The 25,383-nt window shown below is 39.9% G+C and overlaps 1 pseudogene; it reads right to left on the bottom strand.

Annotated features, from left to right (window-relative positions):
* Positions 1-13,807: 13,807 nt before the first annotated feature.
* LOC132652653 (small nucleolar RNA SNORA17) lies at positions 13,808-13,952 on the bottom strand (annotated as a pseudogene).
* Positions 13,953-25,383: the final 11,431 nt, after the last annotated feature.

The raw sequence follows: 25,383 nt of genomic DNA, 5'->3' as shown, positions 1-25,383 counted from the left end.
AATCTATGATGACTGAAAGCTTTTCTGGTTATAGTAGTCTGGGCTGATATCTGTGGTCTCTTAGTGTCTGTATGACATCTGCCCAGGCCCTTATGGCTTTCATAGTCTCTGTTGAGAAGTCAGGTGTGATTCTGATAGGTCTGCCTTTATGTGTTATTTGGCCTTTTTTCCCTTGCTGCTTTTAATCTTTTTCTTTGTTCTATAGATATAGTATTTTGATTATTATGTGGTGGAAAGAATTTCCTTTCTGGTCTAGTTCATTTGGTGTTCTGTAAGCCTCTTGTGTGTTTAAGGGCATCTCTTTCTTTAGGTGAGAAATTTTTCTTGAAAATATTTTCTGGACATTGGAGCCTAAAATTTTCTTTTTTGTCTAGTCATATTATTCTTATGTTTCCTCTCTTCATGGTGTTCTTGATTTCTTGGGTGTTTTGTGTCAGAATTTTTTCATTTTAATATTTTCCTTGAGAGATGTATCAATTTCTTTAATTGTTTCTTCTACACCTGTGATTCTCTCCTCCGTCTCTTCAATTCTGTTGGTGATGCTTACCTCTGTGGTTCCTGATCTCTTCTTTAAGATTCTGTAAGAAAACCATATCCAGGGTTTTATCAGTTTGTGTTTTCTTTATTGATTTTAATTCCATTTTCAGGTCTTGAATAGTTTCATTCATTTTCTTCACCTGTTTGCTTGTGATTTCCTGTATGTCCTTGATGGCCTCTATTTTTTTGTTGTGTTTTTCTGTATTTCTTTGGGGGATTTATTTGTTTCCTTTTTATATGACTCTAATAACTGTATAAACATAAATTTAAGGTCATTTCCTTGTCTTTCAGCTTCATTAGAATATCCAGTGTTTTTGGGGGGATTTCTGGTGGATCCATGATGTCCTGGATTTGGTGACTGTGTTCTTAGGCTGGCATTTAGCTATCTAGTTGTCTGTAGCCTTCGCTGTTTGTTTCTGGAACCTTCTGGGTTTCTTAGTCCTTGTAATCAGGTGAGGTTTTGGTGGACTCCTCAAGACCACTGGTGGGTTGCACCAAATGCTGGATCCTTCTGTCTCTGGAATCTAGAGTCATCCTCAGGATTGCAGGAGAGACCCAGAGGAACACGAATGTGTGCTGGCATTTTGGAAACAGCCAGGCTGGTGGGGTTGGGAAGGGAGGGAATTAGATGTATGTATGTCTCTCAGAGGGTAGTCTTTTGGGTTCAAGTCTTTCAGAAGGCATGCCTACGGGCATGAGTATCTCAGAAGGCAGCCTCGGGGATGCAGCCAGGTATGTGAGAAGATAGCTATGCTGCTTCTTACAAGCCAAACTGACACTGTGCTCCTGGAACTTGGGTATGACTGGGCTGTGGCCACCATGGCGTCAGGATTCCATATGATTTTGTTGTCCACCTGGTCTCCACGCATGGGGGGGGGTGAAGGGAGTGACCAGTAGAATCTTGAATTGGAGGTTGAGAGACTGTCTCCGGTATCTATGTCCTGTCCTTGGGGAAGCGAGAGAAATCTGGTTGTTGGAGTGGAATTGGAGGGCTGCTCTTGAGTAGGCAGAAAGGAGGGTCACAGTTTGTGACTTTTGGACACAGGAGAAGGCCACTGGGGATCTGGGACTGTGTGCCTTCAACTCTGAGGATTTCTCTTCCCATCTGGGACGCACCTATGTTGGTGTTTTACTGTTTTACTCACCAGTTTTGACATCTCTGATCTTCTGCCCCTTAGATACAGAATACGCTGGCAGCCGCCATCTTTGAAGTTCTAACTTAATTTTATTACAGAGAACCACTAAGGTGTTTTAATGAAAAGAATGATATGATAAAGTTGGGGCTTTAACAAGATTATCTAACTGCATTGCTGAAGTAGACTGAATGGAGCAAAACTGGAGGCCAAAGGCAATAAAACAGAGTTTTAGAGAGAACCAATATAAGCTTGATGGGTTTGAGCAACTCCTTAGAAGTTCTCATTCACTGGAGTGGTTGACAGAAAGAATAGGAAGAGGAAAACGTGACATCTAAGATTTCTGACATTTCTAACTGAGAGAGTGGCAGTACTATGTTCTAAGTGGTGGTTGAAAGTGTTCAGTTCCTCAAGGATATTCAGATTAAAAACATCTTAATATGGGTTTAGAACTCAGGAGAGGTATAAACAAACACACTGCTTCAGACTCTGGGAGGAAATGTGAAAAGTAAGAAATCATGAAAGGATCAGGAGTCACTGTAGAGGGTGGAAAACATTAACAGATACTACAGACCTATGCTGTTCCAGCCAAGGGAGAGCAAGGAGGTAGGACTAGAATAATTAACGCAGGACGAGCTCTGAGGAGATGAGAAGGGAAACAAGGCAGAGGTAAGCAATGCATCTTATGTAGCAGAGTGCCAATTCTCCCATTGTACCGAGAGAAAGAAAGAGTGTGAGTACCAGCACATATGCAGATGCGACAGAAAGTTGAGAGATTCACCCCCTAGGAGGCATCCAATTCTTTAGGAAAGTAGAAAGATCGGGAGAGAGTGTGCATGCAGAAAATCTTTATTAACCGTTAATTTATGATTCTCACATAGACTTAAAAATGAGCAGGTTGAGAGAAATAAATGTGATTCCAGAGTTATTGTAAAACCAATTATTGTAATTTATTGAAGAACAAATATTAGAAGTCAAACATACTCCTAGACAAGTTCTGAAAGCTTGGTGAGAGTACATGTGTTTCTTGAAACATTTTAATTTGAAAACATAATAAATATTGAATGTTATCACAGTCTAGTTTCTAATCATTTCTTTACCTAAAAAGAGGCAGCAATACTCCTATCAGAAGACATCAATAGGGACATCTGGCTTGTTTCCAGATTCTGGCCATTACGAATAAAGCTGGTATGAACATACTTGAGCAATTGTCCTTGTTGTCTGGTTGAGCATCTTTTGGGTATATGCCATTTTCTTCAGGATATTCTCTAGGCTTGTTTGTTTACTCTCTGTCTTTCATTTATAACTGCCAGCCAGTGATGCCCATTCTGGACTGCCACTAAGATCTAGCTAGAGCTGCAGGTGTCACCTGTGTTTACACAGGTCATAAAGTGATCCCTTTCATTTGCTGGCACAGAATCTCCCTGTATATCCCATAAGCTTTCCTCTGTAGGTTGTTCATCAATCATAAAACTTCAAACGATCTACTTTCATCAGATTTTCAATTTTGATATTTTTCATTGGTGTGCAAGTCTACAATTTCCTTATATTGAAATGCATCCAAAATAAAATAAACAGGTGAATTGGTAGAAAAAGGTCAGATAAATAGATATGAGATAAAGCGAGCATAGGAACATGTCAGTTGTGGAATTTAGGTGGGGTATATGTGGGTGCTCATCACAAGTCTTTAAACATTTTTGTTTACTTTCTTTTTTTAATTAAAAATGTCAGAGGGAAGGAGCAAGTTTTTTTTTTTTTTCAATGCAATTTATTCAGGAACCTTGAACAATTATCTGACCCTGGGTAAAGCCAGCCCACTTTAAATAGCCTCTGGGTAGCCAACCTCAGCATGCCACGTAGGCAATGCAGATAGGTCCACATACATGGAAGCAAGCCAGATCCTCAGCCTTAGCCAAATGTGAAGTTGTTTGTGACAGAGAGCACTCACCATCGGGAAGGTGGAAGGCGGAAACCAGCTCCATCTTTCAGGCGCGGCATTACGCAGCTCTCTACAGTTCCCCCTTTTTGTTTTGGACGTATCAGGCAAGAGTAGAGGTCTGATCTCTGATATTATAAATAAATTGGGACTTTGTACTGATGTTCATTTAGGTGTCATCCACCCAAAGAGTATCAGACCCGTCTGATACCTTTTTCTCAGAGGCGGGACCTGGGGCATCAACCCACATGCAATCAGACATGCTCTTCTCTGGGTCGAAAGCAGCTGACCCTGAGTGCAGTGCTTAGCCTCACATCCTGAGCGTAACATTTTGGCTTTTCATGGTAGCCAACCATGCTTGGGGAGACTGTCCTGCTTCAATGGCTGTAAAGGCCTGAATGGTCATGGCTGCATTACGCTGTTGTGAGACTCTAATCTTGCATCTATACCACAGGCAGACCAAGGAGACCAACACCAGAAGGCCTGCTAACACTCCCATGCCCGCCCATCCCTTCAGATGATTCATGGCTGCAGCAATCCATGATGATAATCCTGTGGCTAGTCCTGCGTCCACTCTGGCAGAATTTACCATGACAATAGCCACCCTCAGCTGCTCCATCGTACTATCGAATTCTCCAGTCCAATTACCTAAAATATAGCTAGACAATTGTTTAGACAGATATGCAGCACAGGGCAAATTCTCATGTTGTATGCTAGTGACTCAAAGTCCAGCATACTTTCATTGACAGCCAAGTTGAGCGATTTGCCATAGGGTATCAATTTGCTCCTGCACGAGGTCAATCCTCTGATTGAACACCATCAAACCTCCTTTTAGTTGAGCATTAATTCCTTTTTGTACATCTAAGGCATGAGCTACATTGGCTAAAAGGTTATTCAGGGTCTGAGCAGTCTGCCCAGTATGACTCATGGCTAATGCCGTGGTGGTAGCTCCAACTGCCGCCAATGAGATGGCAGTAACAATGGCAGCTGTAATTCCAAGATCCCTTTTCTGTCTGAAGAGAGTCATAGCGTGAGGGCATCAATGGGCACAGGCACCCAGTGAGGCATGCGAGTAACCAGCTAGTAAATTTACTAGCATTCCAGCATTGGGCAAAAAAGCAAGTATCATTACCACAATTACTTGGCTCTATCTGGCTAATAATGAATAAAAATGGGGGATATAAACAAACAGGTGTGGGCTTATAGGAAATATTATGAGAAGCCTTAACCCCCTCGTTGGAACATCCTGCATCAGTTCTAGAACTAGCAGTGGTGGTGTTCAAGGTCTGAGTAGGTTCAGGAGACCATTGCCCCCAGGGGTGAGACATGCTCCATGTAAATTGAATAACTTCATGTTTTCCTCCACTTTTGAAAGTCATTTAAGGTTCTTAAATTATTTTTTTCCTTTTTTTTAATTTTTCATCAATTACACTTTATTCATTCTACATCCCCCCATAAGCCCCTCCCTCCCCTCCCAATCCCACCCTCCCTCCTCCCTCTGCTTGCATGCCACTTCCCAAGTCCACTGATAGGGGAGGTTCTCCTCTCCTTTCTGATCTTAGTCCATCAGTTCACATCAAAAGTGGCTGCATTGTCCTCTACTATGGCCTGGTAAGGCTGCTCCCCCTCAGGAGGAGGTGACTAAAGAGCAGGCCAGTCAGTTCTTGTCAGAGGCAGTCCCTCTTCACATTACTATGTAACCCAATAGGACTCTGAACTGCCCTGGGCTACATCTGTGCAGGGGTTCTGGGTTATCTCTATGAATAGTCCGTGGTTGGAGTATGAGTCTCTGGGAAGTTCCCTGTGTTCAAATTTTCTTGTTCTGTTGCTCTCCTTGTGGAGACCCTTTCCTCTCCAGCTCTTACTATTTCCCAGTTCTTACCTAAAATTCCATTCACTCTGCCCAACAGTTGCCCATCAGGCTCAGCATCTGCTTTGATAGTCTGAAGGGCAGAGGCTTTCAGAGGCCCTCTGTGGTAGGTTCCTAGGTTATTTCCTGTTTTCTTCTTCTTCTGATGTCCATCCTCTTTGCCTTTCCAGATGGGGATTGGACATTTTAGTTAGGGTCCTCTCTCTTGCTTAGTTTCTTTAGATGCACAGGTTTTAGTGGGTTTGTCCTATGTTGTATGTCTATATGAGTGAGTATATTCCATGTGTGTCTTTTTGCTTCTGGGACAACTCACTCAGGATACAAAATTAACTCAAAAAAAATCAGTAGCCCTCCTGTATACAAAAGACAAAAGGGCTGAGAAAGAAATTAGGGAAACAACACCCTTCACAATAGCCACAAATGACATAAGGTACCTCGGAGTAACCCTAACCAAGGAAGTCAAAGACTTGTATGAAAAAAATTTCAAATCTCTGAAGAAAGAACTAGAAGAAGATATGAGAAGATGGAAAGATCTCCCATGCTCATGGCTTGGTAGGATTAACATAGTAAAAATGGCCATCTTACCAAAAGCAATCTACAGATTCAATGCAATGCCCATCAAATTACCAACACAATTCTTTACAGACCTGGAAAGAAAAATTCTCAACTTCATATGGAATAACAAGAAACCCAGAATTGCTAAAACAATCCTCTACAATAAAAGATCTTCTGGAGGTATCTCCATCCCTGATCTTAAGTTGTACTGTGGAGCAACAGTTTTAAAAACTGCATGGTACTGGCATAGAAACAGAATGGTGGATCAATGGAACCGAACAGAGGACCCAGAAATAAACCCACACACTTATGGACACCTGATATTTGACAAAGACGCCAAAACCATACAATGGACAAAAGATAGTATCTTCAACAAATGGTGCTGGTCCAACTGGATGTCTACATGTAGAAAAATGAAATTAGATCCATACTTATCACCCTGCACAAAACTGAAGTCCAAGTGGATCAAAGACCTCAACATAAAACCAATCACATTAAATCGGCTTGAAGTAAAAGTGGGGAATACCCTAGAACTCATTGGCACAGGAGAAAACTTCCTGAACAGAACTCCAACAGCACAGGCTCTAAGAGCAACAATCAATAAATGGGACCTCATGAAACTGAAAAGCTTCTGCAAAGCAAAGGACACCGTCATCAAAACAAAGCGACCTCCTACAGATTGGGAAAGAATCTTCACCAACCCTTTATCTGACAGAGGACTCATATCCAGTATATATAAAGAACTAAAGAAGCTGAAAAGCAGCAAACCAAGTAATCCACTTAAAAAATGGGGAACAGAGCTAAACAGAGAATTCTCTGTAGAGGAATACCGAATGGCAGAGAAGCACTTAAAGAAATGCTCAACCTCACTAGCCATTAGGGAAATGCAAATCAAAACAACCCTGAGATTTCACCTTACACCCATGAGAATGGCCAAGATCAAAATCTCAAGTGACAACACATGCTGGAGAGGTTGTGGAGAAAGAGGAACCCTTCTCCACTGCTGGTGGGAATGTAAACTGGTACAACCACTCTGGAAATCAATCTGGCGTTTTCTCAGACAACTAGGAATAGTGCTTCCCCAAGATCCAGCCATACCACTCCTAGGCATATACCCAAAAGAGGCTCAAGCACACAAAAAGGAAATTTGCTCAACCATGTTTGTAGCAGCTTTATTTGTAATAGCCAGAAGCTGGAAACAACCCAGATGCCCCTCAACTGAAGAATGGATGCAGAAAATGTGGTACATCTACACAATGGAATATTACTCAGCAATGAAAAATAAGGAAATCATGAAATTTGCAGGTAAATGGTGGGATCTGGAAAGGAGCAAGTTTTTAAAATGTGTTTTCCAAACATGTTTATTGACTGCCATGACTTTGTCCTAGTTGCTCAACATCTTACTTCTAAGTTACAATAGTCTCCTGTTCTGCTTCTATCAGATTCTTCCAACGGAAAACTTCCTAAACTGTTGCTGCTCAGTGTGTCTGCCACCCAGTAAATCAGCTTCATTGTTGAGGCCCACCAACATGCCCAGGCCTTTTTGCTTAACATAAGAACAATCATTTTGTCTTTCCTAGTGTGCAAGTCAACACTTGCTGCTTTGACTCAATACTTGCTGCTTAGAATAGAATAACAACAAGATGATAGATATATGTTCTGCTTGAATTAATGATAAATGTATGTTCTTCTTGAGTGAAACCACAATACCCTGCTATGTTACTTTCTCATGGAAATGATTGGGAACTGAAAAATCCCTAATCCCCACCTCATCTCTCCATAAAGGAAACTGGAAAATTCCCCAAATCACCATCCCAGCCAATCAGCTAAAGGTCAGCTGACATGCTTTTTCTAGCTACCTAGGCACACTGTGCCAGGAATAAAATTGATTCTTCCTACTTGGGTTATGGTTTTTCTCTTTTTTTTCCTTTAAAAAGTTCATTCTGAGAACAATTCAGCATCATAGTTTAGCTTCTGAGTCCACTGTGTCCCTGATCATGATCAGTCTTGGGGTATGCATTAATAAGCCATCCACATCTGACTGAGATTGGTGTCTGAGAGGTCTGTGCAGCTATTCTTTGACTATACAGCCACTAGAAATTTTGCGTACAGGACAAGCCTTCACTGGATATACTGAATCAAAATTCCCAGTTTAAAAGATGCCCCAAGTAATTTACATGACGACAGTTATGAGTATCTCACCTCTATGCAGCAGCTGAATCTCAGACCACTTGCTTCCAAACTTCTGGTGATTCTATTGCTGGCAGGGTTGTGTCGATTTATGATGCTTCATGGACAATATAGCTTGGTTGTTGCCTGCATTAAGAACATTATTTCCTACCACAAGTCCACCCCCTCCCTGGGGTCTCATACCCGCCTATCTTCTTGGTTGACTATCTCTTTTAATTATTTTTTTTAGTTTTTGAGATTGTAATATAATCATATTGTTTCTCCCTTCCCTGCCTTCCCTCAAACTCTCTTATATATTCCTTAAAACCATGACCCTTTTTATTCAGTATTATACTATACATAAACTATGTATATGTGCATATACACATATTTATATACATAAATACACCCTGCTTAGTCTATTTGTAGTTACTTGCATGTATGTTTTCATCTCTGTTTCCCCTGAAACATTCCCCACATCTAAGCTTTAATATAATTCATTCCTATTTGTTTATGATATTTTACCCATATTATTTTATTATATTGTGTATGTCTTTAGTGTATTGCAGTTTTTTGACACAAAATATTTGTTAGAGTTCTCTAGGTTCTGAGCCTCTAAACACAGAAAAGATATATTGTTTGAAATACATCTTTGTTCAAATTAACTCAAAAGGAAAAACCATTCAGAAGGTACTTAATTCAAGGTGAAGTATTGGCTCCAAGATTGCTATACTAAAAACAAATAAGACAAAAATGCCCACCTGCATTTAGTTTTTTCTGGCTCTTTAAATTTATCTATTGCAGAGCTATTTCACTCAGCATATTTGTTCTGAATTACAAGTAAAATATTCTTGCAGGTTCACTCAGTATGTATTTACTGTGCATCTTGTAGAATAGGGCTAGTCAAATGGAGATATAATATTATTTTGTTGCACTTAAACATTACAGTATTCAGATTTCACCTATTTTCATTGTGATAGCCAGAAAGACAATGTCTTATTTATCAACAAAAGCAGTGAAATGTCATTTGGGTGGCAATGAGTCACCCACCAACATAGCACAGTTAGAATCTCATTTTGTTTTTTCTTCTGAGATTATCATGAGAATTAAATACAATTTTCAAATAAAAAGACTACTTTTGTAATCTAAGTTCTGTTTATCCACTATTAAAAGTAATTTTCAGCCATATAGGAAAATGAGATATTTTTACATTTCAGGTATAGACTACATACACTTGCAGAATTCATCTACCCTTAACCAATGTTTAAGAGGATGATTATTAAGCGTAAGTGATTACTGACAGATAGTTTCCCATCCACCACCACTACATCGCTCCTTCCACAATACTTATTGAGTAATGACATAGTGGGAAGCCTTGATCTTATGAGGGAGCAGAAAAAGGCTGCTATCAGTCCAGGCAGCAGGCAGGTTAATGTGATGACTAAAATAAAGCTGAGCTCAGAGTGTTTCTTGCAAAGAAGAAAGCGGTGTGACCTGGAGTTCAGAACACTAACTAAAGTGTGGTATGGGCTTCCAACCAATGTAGGCGTGATTTTATTTTCTAAAAATAAATAAGACAATGGTGACAAGTCTAGACTCTATTCAGTATGTTCTAAGAAGGCATTAAAAAGTTACAAGAGGTCTGACATTTTCTCATATTTTTTATCAGTGTTGTAGCTATAATGAGAAATGCCCCCCCCCATAGTCTTGAGTGTTTGAACACTCAGTCTGCAGCTGCTGGTGCTGTGTGGGAAGGTTATGGAGCCCTTAGGAGACAGAGCCTTACTAGGGGAAGACAGATGTCACTTGAGGCAGGCTTGGAGTTTTATAGCCTGATTCCATTTCTGTCATCTCTCTGCTTCCAGACTACTGGTGCTATGTGCCAAGAAGTCTTTGTCCTCCTATTGCCACATCTTCCTGCCATGATGGATTATTTTTCCTTGGATCTCCAAGCCAATAAGCCTTTTCTCTCTTAGTTCCTTTTCCCAGGCTATTCTCTTACAGCAAGAGAAAAAAAAAAAGAAATGAAAAAGAAAAAAAAACTAATACAGTCACTCTAGCCACTGTGTGGACAAAGCAATGAGCTTGAAAGTCCCTCCTGTAGCCTCCACAGATCCTTTTGCACTTGATTATCATGTTGACTCATCTCAGCACTGTGGGTGCTGAGAGAAATGGTTGGAGTTCAGGTGAAGGTAAAGCTGACAGGAGCGAGTTGTTGATTACATCTAGCAAGAGTGACAAAGAAGAAACAAAGGGCATGCTCCCAGGATGAAGAGAATGGTGCAGTTGGATAAAAGAGGGAAACTGAGAGGCATAAGAAACCCAGTAGACATAGAAGTGGTAAGGATTTGCAGGCATCCCGATGAAGGTAAGGGTGTTCCACGGAGAAATCAGGCATGAAATCACAAATGTATATGTAATTACCCCACAAGTGATGCTTAAGGTTAGAAAAGACGACCTAATAAGTGATTTATTTTCTTTATGTTTTCCTTTCCCCCTCTATTGGAAGACACCTTCTCTAAAAGGAGCGGATTGCTTTTAGATCAAATTTGTCACTACATATAACAATTGGTTAAATAAAAAATCTGTATTTCACTCTTTGGACAGCAGCAGAAAGAAAAAAAGAAAGGAAAAGAATAGATGAGATACAACAACCAGACTCTATTCTCCTCATGTTATTTATTGGACATAATAAAAATGTCTAGTTTATATCTAGGCATGGTTGTGCACTCCTCAAATCCCAATACTGAGGAGGCAGAGTCAAGCAGATCTCTGAACCCTGAGTACAAACCTAGCCTGATCTGCAGAATAAGTTTCTGGACACCCAGGGCTACATGAGAAACCCTGTCTCAAAAGGAAAAAAAAAAAAAGAAAAGAAAAAAGAAAAAAAAAGTTTACAGATAGTAACCACGTCAGCCACTAGATGGCAGAGGGTACCATATCCAAAAAATTCCTTTCTAAAATGAAACTGGTTATAAGATCATTTACAATGAATGACAAGTTACAGAATCAAAATTTTATTGATCAATCCTTTTCCATCCTTCCTTCTCTTGAGGGATTTGATAGTTCTGTGACAGGTTTCTCTGTTTATGTTTCCTTGGTTTAGTCATAAAGATGGAAGGATTAAAGCAATCCTCTGTATATAAGATGGATGATTCTCATCAGATGAATGGGGAGGAGGTCCCCCCCATCAGTGGATTTGGAAAGGGGCACGGTGGAGATGAGGGAGGGAGGGAGGGAGGGACTGGGAGGGAATGAGGGATCGGGACACGGCTGGGATACAGAGTTAATAAAATGTAACTGATAAAAAAAAAAAAAAAAAAAAAGATGGATGATTCTCAAAATAGTCTGGAATCTTATCGACTCCATAAAATGCAAAGTGGAATCACAACACTAGGTAACAAATTGCACTTAGATGACTGTGAGGATGAATGGTCCTCTTACACTGGAAACTGTTCAACGAAAGCCAAATGGCCAACCTCACTGATCCTGGAACTGTCTTACACGTAAGGGAATGACGTGTCGATTACAAAAACAAAGATATTAACCCTGTCTCAAAAAACATACTAAAACAAAATCAAACAAACAAACAAAAAAGATATTTACTGCATTTTGAACTAGCCATACTAAATTAAAATTTCTGTTACATTTTTACTTGCTTACTTTGTACGGAGGTGGGTAGGGATGGGTTTACTTGCCATAACACACCTGTGGAGATCAGAGGATACCTTGCCTGTTGGTTTTCTCCTTCCACCATCGGGGCCACAGGGATGTAATTTAAGTTGAACTTGGTCACCTAGCTTGGCAGCAGGTCCTTTACCTGCTAAGCCATCTTGCCTATCACTAACATCTTATTTAAAAAATAGCTTTGACATATTGTTTGTTCATTTGTTCAATATGCTGGTTACTTAGCCCATATGTGGCCATTTAAATTCAGAAAGCAACATAATAATAAAGAAATCCAAGCTATTAAAATTATAATTCAGTTATAACAGTTCAATTTCAGAATCTGCTAGAGGTTATTCTTTTTTTGTTTTTATTCTTCTTATTGGTTCTTTGGGAATTTCACGTTATGCACCCCAATCCCACTCACCTCCCTCTCCCCTCATACCTGCTCTCCACTCTTGCAATTCCTTCCCCAACAGAGAAAAACATCTCAGTGTGGAAACTGTAGTGTGTCACAGTGCATCACACAGTATATCTTTTCGTCCACACTTCTTTGTTTGCGAATGTTTGTTGCAATGACTCATTGGTCTGGTACCAGGCCTTTGGCTCCTGCTACTCTATCAACACTGGAACTTCACTGGGACTCCTCTCAGATATCCTGTTGTCGCCCTGTATAGCACTGGGCTCTTCCTGCACTTCAGCAATTCATTGATGGGGTGGAAGTTAGGGTGCACTAACTAATTCCTGGATCTGGGCCTGAGAGGTATCTGAGCCCCGTCAGCTCTCCTGCTCGCTCACCAGCAACCGCTTCAAACCGAGCAGCTCTACTCTGCTGCCCAGGTGAGGTGCAAAGCCAGCCCTCCAGAGTGTGGTAGTTGCTGAGGGATGTGGCCAGATCTCCCACTTTCATAATCCCAGGGAGTCCTTTTCCACCTGCCAAAGATGGCAAGGGACAAGAGAAGGGAGGAGGGCATCTTTCCCTCATCTGAGCTACTTCCCAGCAGACAAGCAGGATGGGCTCTCCTGGGCTCACACCCTTGAGACTTGCTCACCTACAACCCCAAATCTAGGGCCAACTCCACTGTGTTACGCAAGTGAGGTACAGAACCTGCTCACCCTAGTGCGGCAACAGGTGAGGGGCAGGGCCAGCTCTCCTATTATCATGACCCCAATAGAGTCAACTTCCAGGCCCCCTGGCAGCAGACAAGAGACAGGCCCGGCCCTCCCACGCTCGCACTGTCAGGCAGGCTCACCAGCAACCCCACCTCCATTGCCAGCTCTGCTGTGCTTCCCAGATGAGGAGCAGGGCCAGCTCTCCCAGTGCTGCAGCTGGCTAGGGGCAGGGCAGCTCTCCTGCTCTCTTGTCTCCGGCGCCAGAGGACATGCCCGGGTGGCAGCTGAGACCAGAGACATGTGCCCGGCCCGTGGACCTAACAAGCCGCTGCTGCTTTGAGGTTATGGACTCAGACAAGAACCCCCGTGGCGTCCCAGGTCAGGATCCCAGCATGACCCCAGGAGTCGTCACTGGCTACTCATCTCAGGCTGTTCCTCACCATCTTCCAGTCTCCAGTTCTGCCTCTCCTCATTGTGTCCACAACCTTCTGTTTCTTTTTCTCTTCCATTTCTCCACCACTTTCTTGCTCCTCTTGGTGGCGCCCAGGGTCTTTGAGTGTCTGCTGTGCCTCAGGAGTGGTCTCAGGATTGCTGTGCCCTACTCCTGCGTAATGGCCTCCGACAGGGGTCATCTCGGGCGTGGTCTGCCCCACCGGGCCTGCGTAGCGCCAGACTGGTAGTCATTTCAAGCCAGCTCCCTGTCCAGCTTGCCCAAGTGGCCCCATGGAAAGGTTGTCTGTCTCAGGCTCACTCCTGCCTGGACCTGCAGTCCACTTCTAGTCCCCAGCTTGCTCCCTGCCAAACTGGTGGTTGTCTTCTGGTTAACTCCCTGTCAGGCCCCCTGCCACCAGACCGGAGCTCACCTCAGAGAACTTAGATATTCACAGGCTACCACAGGGAGCCTCCTCCTCTGTGCCGCCTACTGGTGCACCTGTGACACAGCAGCCGCATCTGCAACGCCTCCGAGGGAAGGGGAGCTTGTTATTTTAATTAGCCAAACCCGTTTTCTTGAATGACAAATTGCTTGCCTTTGACCAGTTACTTTAAATGTATGGTAGCGATCTGGCTTTATAAAACATGAAACTTTTCTTTACAAATGTCCCTGGCCAAGCTATAAATATTTCCTTATCCTATCCAAGGAATCCCCGTGGCTTGACAAATGTTATCTCCCGTGCTTGCTTCAGTAGCTCAAGCACTAAATATAAAATGATACAGAGAAGCTTCATCTGCCCCTTCCCTCCACAAAGATGGCATGCGAACTTGTGAAACGAACCGGGACATATTTTAAGGACAAAATATGTATGAGGACATGATCATAATGAAACACATTACTCTGTGTGCTAACTTACAGTGCTAATGAAACATTTTATCTATTTAGTGTAGCTCTAAGAATCCAATGATACTCTGCACCAGATAACATTTTTTCTTTTCTTTCTTTTCTTGGAAGGGATCTGAGAAAGTGATAAAGGTAAGAAATTTAAAAATGAGAACTGATTGATAGAAAAAAAAAGAAGAAGAAAAGAAAAGTGGAATTAAAACACACACAGGGAGACACACACAAAAAGAAAAGTGAATTTGTCTAGTTCTGAGAGTAGCTGGCATCTGTCCAGGATGTTCACTGCTGTTTCCCTCCAGCCCTCTGCCACCTTTGCTCAGCCTCTTCCTCTTCAGCCAACCTTTTGGTTATTTTGCTTCCCTTCCTTTTCATGATTGCTCTCTACAGATAATAATACAAAAAAGATAATCCAATACATCCGGATGTTTTAACTAAGATGAAGCCTTCCTGGCTGCGCTATTACTATTAGAAGTCTGTCTGGCATACCATTGTACAGGCCTTGGCAGTAAGAATGCCCAAGTTTAAAGACAGATGCCACCACTTAAAGCTTAGGAAGTCTTAGGATATTACATAGCATGGTCTTAGTATAATGTCTATTCTGTATGTTAAAAATGGTAATATTCCTACTGCCTTGTTATGTGTAACTGAGAATGAAGCAGTCTTTGTGACACAGCTACCAAAATATCAGGCAAAAGGAAAAAACAAATAAAACAATATCTTTAGGCTTCCTTGAAAACAGATGCATGTGTACTAGGTGTCTCTGCTAAGGTGTCTTACAGGAAACTTTAAGGTAATATAGACAAGTCCTTTTTTTTTTTTTTTAAGACAAGTTTTCAGCTTTGGCTGCCCTGAACTTGTTTTGTAGCTCAGTCTGGCCTTGAACTCACAGGGATCCACCAGCCTCTGCCCCATCAAGTGCTGAGGTTTAATGTGTGAGACACCATACCTGGCTGCCAAGTCTTAAATACCAGTTTGTTGTTTTTCTTAACTTGTCTATTTAAGCTAATGGCAGCAATCTCACCTAATTTTAACTTTCTAATCTTTCACAATTATTCAATTTCCATGACCTGTTTGGTAGAGTTGCCTGGGATTATTTCCCATGGTTTATATCTATTCAGTCATTCACTTGTTCATTCATTTAAATTATATTTATCTCTTAATTGAGTGAGTATGTTGTCCACTGCAATGGGATCTGGAGATATGGTCATGTAACAGATAGCTGTCTGGGTACTCATTGATTATCAAGGAAGTTTAACATAAAAGGGAGAGATTACAAACATTCCTACTTTAGTTGCTTACTCCAGCAATTCCTCATCTAGACTGTTACAATCACCTTCCAGCACCTCTTTAATAACATTAACCAGTGCAATTATTAGACATAAGGCAATAGTCATTATCCTAGCATAATAGGAAACAATGAGGTAAAGTATATTAAGAGAAAAAGTGATTGTATAGGAGAAAAAAATCTAAAGGAGCTATAGAAAAATAAAACAAAAAGATAAAATAAGAATAAGATAAAACAACTGTTTAAATGAGAATATAAAAACCAGTATGCATGCATGCATTTCACTGTAGAGGAATTTTAATCCAGCAACATGGCCTCTCTGAACATATCCAAAGACCTTCTAGGTTTCTGTGATCCAGCTGGAATGCAGACACACCCTTAGCACCTTAGTACACACCTTTAATCCCATGCAATGAAGGTAAAGTTAGTTTGTAGAAGGAAGCACCTGTGTTTGGATGTGATGTCTAATTGTGAGGCGGACAAAGAATAGGGCATGCCCAACTCTCATGAGAGCAGAAAGGAAAGAGAGGCCAGTTGACAAAGCAGTATAGAGACACGACGGAGGTTTTTTGGTTTTTTTTTTTCTCCTCATGTTATTTTTAATTATATTGAGTAAAATTATCAAGCTCTCTTGATTTTTCAGAACTGAATTTTTTTTCATTGATTAATTTATGTATTTACTTTACATCCTAGTAGGACATTCCCCTTCATCCTCTCTTCCCAGTTTCTCTCTTTCTCCTGTGCCCTTCTTTCTTTTCAGAGAAGGGAAGATTTCCCGTGGGTATCATCCCTCCTTGGCATATCAAATAGGACTGGGTCCATCTACTATTGAAGCTACCCAAGGTTAAGTTTTATGTGGAGAGTTTTACAGGGACATTTTGTAGAGAGAACAAGCTAGACACTCGTGAAGACAACAGACTAGAGAATGAGAAGGAGCCAGAAGATTAGTAGATTGTTAGAGTTAGTTTGAGGCCAAGTAGAACAGTTCAGTCAGAAGTAAGAGAAGCCAGATTGGAGAAGAGATTGGGCCAGAACAGCTGAGTTGAACCAGCTTGCCAGAGTTCATAAAGAGCTAGAAGGGGTGAGCTTATTCAGCAATAAGTCTCAGAGGCTGAAAACATTCTAGGCCTAGATTAGATTGTAGAGAGGCTAGAAACTTCCAGGGCTAGGCCTATGTTAGCAGTTGAAGGCAGTAAGCCTCTGAGATGGCAATTATAACAGGCAAATACTTTCTCAGAAAGAGGCAATGGGTCTCTGAGATGACAATTACCTCAGGTGAATAAAAGATACTTTTACATTTCATGCTTAAACAACAAAATATGTAATTGAAAATATAAATACACAGCAGAGAGAATATGTAATTGAAGAATACATGACATTTGTCATTCCAAAAGCAAACAGAAGAAAACAAGCACTTTGGTATATACGTACCAAGAAATGATCACTATTTATGTAAATCAAACCACAAAATGGTTTACAAAGAACTAGACATAAATTAATGGGAAGATAGACTATAAGCAGAGAGAAAAATAACAGTATATTAATTACTTTCATTAATTTATGAATTTAGCTTGACCCTGATTAAATGTCTGTAAGACTTTTTTCTACAAATAAACATCTTTCCTAAGAAAATCCATTAAATATTTTAACAAGTAATAAGAATAATTAAATGAACCCAAAAGAAGAAGAAGGGGAGAAAGAGGAGAATAAAGAAGAAGAAGGAGAAGAAGAAGAAGAAGAAGAAGAAGAAGAAGAAGAAGAAGAAGAAGAAGAAGAAGAAGAGAAGAAGAGGAGGATGAGGAGGAGGAAGAGGAGGAGAAAGAAGAAAAAGAAAAAGAAGAGCAACAGCAAAGAAAATGGATGAAAGGCCTGGTCAAAAAAATGTTTGAAGCACCATAAAAAAAAATTCAAACACTTGGTACTAGCACATGGATACTAATACAAACCAGTGGAAACATTAGAAAATAAACAGGTGCAATTGTAGGTGGAAATTCAGTGTGCAAGATGACAGGCTCTTTAAATCACTGGGTAGAAGATGGACTTTTAAACAAACATTATAAATGGCTATCCATATGGAGAAAGATAAAAATGGTTCCATCTCTTACATCACAAGCCAGCAAACATTCCCAATGGTTCAGATATTTAAATCAAGGGTTTAAAAAGGAACCACATATGCATTAGAAAAAAATTGTGAACTCTTCTATAATCTGAATTTAAGAAAGCATTCTTCAATATGATTCAAATATATATAGAAAAGAAAAGAAGAAAGAGGAAAAGGAAGGAAGGAAGAAAGAAAGGAAGGAAGGAAGAAAGGAAGTAAATAAATAAGGAAGAAACAATAAAGAAGAAACAAAGAGTGAGTTTCAATTTAGGGCTAGGCAAGGGCTTTTTTACATAGGACTGCAATCATTCTAGAAATAACAATTTACAAATAGAACCTCACAGCCAAAGAAACAATCAAATAAAGAGACAGCCTACCAAATGGGAAAATATCTATGCCAGGTATATGTCTGACTGAAAATTAGTAACTAGAACATACAAAGAACTAAAAAATGTAAACAAAAAAGCAAACAACCCACTCAATAAATGGCCCAAATGAACAGACAGTTCTCAAAAGATAAAATGCAAGTAGTTAATAGACATAAAAAATTATTCAACCTCAGTGGTTTTCAAAGAATTGTAAGTCAAAACCACACTGAGATCCTGTTTTACCTAAGTCAGAATGTCAGTTCTTAACAACAGCCAACACTACTCAGGCTCTGGACAGTGAGAACCCTCATACACAACTAGGAGAAATGTCAACCAGTGACCCCAAGGAAGTCAGTATGGGGGTTTCTCAAAAAACTGAAAATAGATGGACATACGGCCAAGCTATATTAGAGTAAATGTACACCATTAGCACGGGTTAAAAGCTACACATAAACCAGGCACAGTAATGCATGCCTGGTGATCTCAGCACTTAAGAGGAAGAAGCGGGCAGATCTCTGGGTGTTTGAGGCTAGCCTGGTCCACAAAGAAAGTCCAGGACAGCCAAGGCTACACAGAGAAACCCTGTCTCAAAAAAACTAAAACCAAAACCAAAACAACAACAACAAAACAAAACACTACACATGATAGGCTAGGAGCAAATATTTGTAAACTATATTACCAATGGCATATTAATACAAATAATACAATGATTTCATATACATATGCGTGTATTATGATGCATAGAATGCTTCTAAAAATGAAGGGGAAAAATGGATGACCTGCAAAGTAGAAGGAACTGATCTGCATAAAATGTAAGAAGTAAGTGGAAATCAACCTTGAAGTCTTCAGAGTTGCTCAGCCTCATGGATGGGCGAGAAAAGTTACTCTTGGTGTTCATGATATTGTATACATAAATCTAACTACCACTCATGGCTGAGACCTGCAGTTGACTTTCATAGCAGACAGAATAAGTTTCTGACTACTTAGCACAACCTTTAAGACTTCTGAAAGTCAGGATTCTGCCTATTTGTCACTATTTCCCAACTCCATACATGTGTGTCATGATCACAACAAAAATTTGTTTCACCAATTTCACAGAAAAAAATTATCCCCACATACATTCATGCTTTTACAAGTGTCTGTGTTCACTACAAACTTCCCTCTCTGCTCTGTAGAATTCTGGGATTCTCCATGATTCAAATATTGACTTCTCTTCAGGCCCTATACCTTTAAATCTCAGGCTCAAATCTCTTAGTTAAAACATTTCATACCCAAATTTATCCTGGCCCAAAGAAGCACACTAAATTTGGTGAATACTGTAATTATTATGCATTTATCAAAACAGTTTCAGCATTTGCCTTTTCCTTTCAGGACAGATGTCAAGGAGAATGGAAGCTGGAAGAAAAATTATTACAGACTGTTTATTTAACACCCAGTTTGGGCTATTAGTCAGGATTATTCAATAAAATGAGAAAGATCTAACTTATAGTCAGCTCTACAAAATGTCAATCTACTGGTTACTAGAAGCAAACCTTGAAATAGGGTCTATCTCCGTTTCTGTTTTTGTTGCTAGTATGTGTGTGTGTGTGTGTGTGCTCGTCCTCCCAACAACTCTATCTGCATATTATTTCATGATGCTCTTATCGTCCTAAGCCCATGATGACTCTCCATGAGATAACTAACACCAGGTGGCTACCAATAGCTTAGGTTTATGAATAGCTATATGCTCTCAAGTTGCAAGAAACATAATTATTCATTTCAAATTCTAGTTTTAAAAAAATCCCAAAGAGTTCTTTGGTTGGCCTGAATCCTGACTTACCTATATAGGCTAATTGCCATGACTGAGGATGTAGGGTATAAGATCCACTCTGGTCTAGCACCATAGACTACACAAGGTCATTGTCTGCCCAGATAAGCATGACAGAAACCAGGAATTGTAAACACAGTCTTGTCTCTGCATTATTACTCCGATGAACTGTGCTATCTGTATCTCCACACATGAATTCCCATACTTTAATGTTTATATTTATTCCAGTCTCTTCTTTGGTAGACTTTTATCTTGAACATTCTCAGGTAATAGAATCCATCCTTTTTGGAGATATCACACATACTTTACAGTAACCTGGATGACTTCTATGTTTTTTGTAAGGCTGGGCCACACTTGACTCCCACAGACTTTCATATTTATCTGTTTTTCTCCCTAGTCTCTTATCTTGACCATTGTTTCTCCGTCAACAAAACCAATCTTAACGGAAGAGGTCATATGTATTTCTAAGGCATTTCATATAAATGTGTCTTAAGCTTTGTTGTACACACAGGATTGATTTAATTATCATCAGGAAACTTTTTTCTTAAAATCATGTTTAACTTAAATGTTCCTATAATAAATTTCCAGGTGTCAGAATCTAGAAGTTTGAATCAACACTGGCTTACCCAATCATGTTAACCAAATTTCCTTCTTGTCTCAAGTGGAGCATTATACTGCCAGCCGTGGATTTTTCAGAGACTTCACATAGCATCATATCCATCCAGATGGTAAGATGATGGATTGGAATTTCCTGTCACAACCATATTTTGGAATGCAAGATGAGTAGCATTCCAAGAAAACAATGACCTCTGGGTATGCAAAAAGGGTACTAGCTACCATGGATTTGAAGATTAAAAAATAGATAGATAGATAGATAGATAGATAGATAGATAGATAGATAGATAGATATAGATAGAGATATATGTGTGTGTATCTCAAATATTAGCAAGGACATGAAACAATACTAATGATCAAAACGTCTGATACACAAATGTTAGAGTTTAAACATATGATAAAAAATGTCAGTTATGGTTTCTTTGGTTTAAATGTTACTCAGTGTGTGCAGGAATTAATACTGTGTATTATCCTGTAAACTGTACTGCTTTAAAGGTTCTTGGTAATTCTGGGGGTTAAATCCAAGGTCTTTGTGAATGCTAGCAAGGATTTCACCACTGAGCTATACTGCTGGTCTAATTAATTTTTAATTTTTAAGACTAAATATACAGCTGGGTACTGTGGTACATTACTTTAATGTCAGCACTCAGGGAGGCAGAGGCAAGCAGATCTCTGTGAGTTTGAGGCCAGCCTGGTCTACAAGGTGGGTCCAGGACAGCTAAGGCTACACAGAGAAACTCTGTCTCTGTCTCGGAAAAAAATTGCATAAATATACGAATAAACAGAAAAAAGTATACAATTAAAAGAAATAGCTTACCAGCGATCTTCTTTGGATATTCATGTCTTTTCCTTATCTTCTTTAGATAAGGATTACCTGAAGAATACAATTCCCTAACCTAAACTTCTTTGGTTTGATAAATTTGTGCATTCTTTCCTACACACACACACACACACACACTTATATATTCTGTTCATCCATTCTTTTATAATACATGCTGTTTCCAAATCCAAATAGATTTGAGAAGAAAAAGCTGAACAGAGTGAGAGAGAGAAAACACTTCTTTATCCGTGAATTGCTGCTCCAAGATTTTTTTGTGCACGGGAAAGAGAGGAGCAAGTATTTCTAAAATGTTCATCTCTATGAATTTTCCAATCACACTTTGAAGTTGTTATAACACTGTACCCCAAAATTGGACTGGCTGGCAAATTTCACCATCTGACTCTGGGCACTGTGTGGCTGTTTTAGGAAGCTTGTCTGGGAGGCGCCGTTACCATGCTGCTGTGGTAGCCCCAACAGGCAGCTTTCTCACAGATTTATTTGGCTCACACACTTTGAGTGCCCAGTGTGTGCAAGGAACTACCTAAGAAAAAATAAATAAAAGGTCGTTAAGAAGCTCACTGTTTATTGGAAAAGAAATAAGAAAAAGAGTCCAGGAGAATTTTTTCAAAATTTATTTATTTATTTATTATTAATTACAGTTTATTCACTTTGATTCCCAGCTGTAGCCCCCTTCCTTGTCCCCTCCCAATCCCGTCTTCCCTCCCTCATCTCCTCCCATGCTCCTCCCCAAGTCCACTGGTAGGGGAGGTCCTTTTCCCCTTCTACCTAACCCTAGCCTATCAGGTCATCAGGAGTGGCTGGACTCTCTTCCTCTGTGGCCTGTTAAGGCTGTTCTCCAATGGGTGGTGATCAAAGGGTCAGCCACTGAGTTCATGTCAGAGACACACCCTGTTCCCCTTATTAGTGAACCCACTTGGACACTGAACTGCCATAGGCTACATCTGTACAGGGGTTCTAGGTTATCTCCATGCATGGTCCTTGGTTGGAGTATCAGTCTCAGAAAAGACCTCTGTGCCCAGATTTTTTGGTTCTGTTGCACTCTTTGTGGAACTCCTGTTCTCTCCAGGTCTTACCTTTCTTTCATAAGATTCCCTGCACTCTGCCCAAAGTTTGACTATGAGTCTCAGCATCTGCTTTGTGTCTGGTTTTATGTTGAGGTCTTTGATTCACTTGGACTTGAGCTTTATGCAGGCTGATAAATATGTATCTATTCGCATTTTAAGAACAACAATTCTTAAACAAATTTAATCTTTTTAATCTTTTTTACTCATGACTGTTTTCTGGTTTTTGTCTTACAATACAGACAAATGAAAAGATATTTTACAATATAAAAGGACATGCTTCACCTCCACTGCATAGATTAAAACCCCATTTCTTCCACAGATAAATTGATTAATTTCCCTGTGATTCGCTCTTATCCTGCAAAATGGAGCTAATAATTTAACTCACCTACTGAGACTGTGTTGTCAAATAAGATAAAATGTAACATGGGGGATGTATAAAACACATTATAGTCATTGTTCTTATTACTGGATTTAAAATGTTTCCTATGAAAGGTAAACACAAAGTCTAGGAGCAAGTGTTTCTAGACTTACTTTAAACGCTTTCCCATCTTTGCTCAAGTGTGATCCTTTATATGTCCAGTCTATATGGAGTCCTTGCAGAAGGCGCCCAAAATGGTATTGTTTGGGTCTTGGGGATTTGATATCTATCTTGGGGATAGATATCAATCATATCTATCAATCAATAGATATGATTGATATCTAGTAACAGGAGCCTGCTAAGTCTTAATGCCTGTTGGTAATCAAAACCTTGCAACACAGTGACCTCACTACATCTGATTCTAGGCTTGGGACCACTGTAGTCTGCAGTTTGCTTTTAACTTAATTGAAGGTGGGAACCCAGTGGTAGCTTCCCTCTTTACCCTTGCTCTCACAACTTTATTTTGCAGTTAGAAGATTCATGAAGAACAGAGTAAATGGCAACAGTTTCTTCCTAGTGTCTTCTGCTTCCCTCATAAACCTGAAGTTCTGTTGCATTTCCCATGTGTCATCCACAGTCTTCTCAGGGCGATCACAGCTGACTCTCCAACTAAGCTCTCCCAAAGGCTTTCTGGCTGCTAAAAGGGCTTTCTTTTAAAAGGAATCTCACTTTACCCACTGAGCCAACTCCACTCACAGAAGTATAGGCTTGTTTCTAAATTTCTAATTTCTTCTTCTTCTCCTTCTCCTTCTTCTCCTCCTCCTCCTCCTCCTCCTCCTCCTCCTCCTCCTCCTCCTCCTCCTCCTTCTTCTTCTTCTTCTTCTTCTTCTTCTTCTGCTTCTTCTTCTTCTTCTTCTTCTTCTTCTTCTTCTTTCTTTTTCTTCTTCTTCTCCTTCTTCTTCTTCGAATTAAATAAGCATGGGAAATTGATCAAGGAATTGAAAGTATTTAGTCTTCAAGATCAATCTATGTTGGCTCTTGTCTGAGTTCATGGACTTAACACCACAGCAATTTAGAGGCAAAACCTGAATTCAATATCTATGTATTTTACTGTTCTGTCAGCAATGTTTCCAGGCTATCCAGCTCCTCAAAGACTGCTTTGAATGAAGTGGGATTATATGGTACACTGAGTGCTGTCTGATTTCAGTGTGTTGTGTAGATCATTTTAAAATGTAACTATTTTTTGTTAAGTTGAGGAAATCTAATCAAGTCCCCACCAAACTTACTGTCTACATGTGAAAATTTTCCACCAGTTTTAGTGACAGTGTGTCTTTTGTTTTTTAGTTTGACAATAAAGGAAATTATATCATGCAAGGAGGGGGAAGCTGCAGGCATCATGTCTGGCAGAGAAATGAACCAACCATGGAAAGGTAAGAAAGAAAAACTTGGCCTCCAAGAGGATTAGGTTCAGGATGTACAAATTTATGGATTTTCTCAGATGTTCTCATCCTCCAGCATTCAGTTTCTTTGTTGTTGGTGTAGTTATCATCCATTTGAAAGTCTCATGAATTCTAGACTGAAGAAAACAACTGGGTGAAAGAAATCAGCAAATAGTACGGATGAGCTACAGCACATACGCAAAGCAGACGTAGACTTCTAAACACAAGGCTACCTAGCTGCATGAAAAGTTAAAGTTCTCTTTAAAATGCATGAACATGTAGCGTATATGAAGCACATGCACATCTTCCCTGTCATAAAGTTTTATAATATCACTACTTCTGGAAAGTAAGTTTCATTCAAGTTGGAGAGAAAGTTAATGCAGTGCAAAATATATGATAAAACCATCATTAATCTATTACGAGCCACTACTTTTTGTATATTAGAAGAGAACTGAGTTGCATTGAAGAGGATTTAGCTTTATTTGTATGTATCATATGTCTGAAGAGAAATACATATTCTACTATTCTACAATAAACATATATATGTATGTATGTATGTATGTATAATTGTATTTGTTTACAATCACTAGTGGTGTAACTTATAAAAGAAAGCAGGTTCATAGGAAGGAAGGCTGAGACCAAATGACCCTTAAGAAAAAATTTATTAGGGAGGTAATAGCCTCATGACCATACCTATATGGGGTCACAAAAGGACATAGACCCTTAAGTTCCATAAGACAAAGAAGGCTTCCTGCCCTTGTAGGCTTCTAGAATGAGGTGATGGAAAGATCCCATGTGATCTCTCGTGTAGCCTATCATGAAGAAGAGACTTACATAAGAGAGCAAAATTACGACCCAAGGTTATCTCATGCCTAGGTACTGGATGTCAGAGCTCAGCTTGCTTAAAGCTCTTGTCAGGGGAGAAGGATGGGAAATGGAGGGTGGGATCAAGAACTGAACCCTATGTAGGAGCATTAAAGTTATGCTGGCTTAGGGAAGAAGGGCACAGGGGATGCAGCTTGATATGGGAAGGAAGAGCAGAGGCTAGAAGGGTCTATATGTGTGGGAGGGTCACTCAGTGTCTAAGAGCCAAATCTTGGCTCTGCTACATCTCTGATCCTGTAAGCTTAAGCAAATTACTTAACCACTCGACTCTTCATGTCCTCATGCATAAAATGATTATAATTTTA

Source organism: Meriones unguiculatus, chromosome 2, assembly GCF_030254825.1.
Source record: "Meriones unguiculatus strain TT.TT164.6M chromosome 2, Bangor_MerUng_6.1, whole genome shotgun sequence".
Taxonomy (NCBI): domain Eukaryota; kingdom Metazoa; phylum Chordata; class Mammalia; order Rodentia; family Muridae; genus Meriones; species Meriones unguiculatus.
The sequence above is the reverse complement of the archived record's forward strand: the minus strand, read 5'-3'. Positions and strand labels throughout refer to the sequence as shown.